The 227-nt window shown below is 44.9% G+C and overlaps 1 protein-coding gene across 1 annotated transcript in view; it reads right to left on the bottom strand.

Annotated features, from left to right (window-relative positions):
* LOC111865817 overlaps positions 1–221 on the bottom strand; it is a 7,780-nt gene extending 7,559 nt beyond the window's left edge. Inside the window, exon 1 of the mRNA XM_023854194.2 lies at positions 1–221. This exon is cut by the window's left edge and continues 641 nt beyond it. The gene's annotated coding sequence lies outside the window, so the exon portion shown is untranslated.
* Between the last annotated feature and the right edge of the window lie 6 nt (positions 222–227).

Below are 227 nucleotides of genomic sequence, written 5' to 3'. Positions count from 1 at the left end.
GGCAGTCTAAAAGGTCTAGAAAGCACAACTTGTCATTTTACAAATGTCACTTCTAGAACAGGCGTCAACACAAATAGCATTTGCAGACATTTTAATTGTACATGGAAGTTTTTTTTTATTGCTAGTGGGGTGGGACTATAGTCCATTCGCAGAGACGAGACAGTCAGCATAAACAAAGCAAGGCCCCGCGTCGCCACAGCTGACAGCAAGGAGTGGACAAAGCGCGC

The sequence above is a fragment of the Cryptotermes secundus genome, unplaced genomic scaffold, assembly GCF_002891405.2.
Source record: "Cryptotermes secundus unplaced genomic scaffold, Csec_1.0 scaffold6859, whole genome shotgun sequence".
Taxonomy (NCBI): domain Eukaryota; kingdom Metazoa; phylum Arthropoda; class Insecta; order Blattodea; family Kalotermitidae; genus Cryptotermes; species Cryptotermes secundus.
This window is presented reverse-complemented; position numbering and strand designations above follow the sequence as displayed.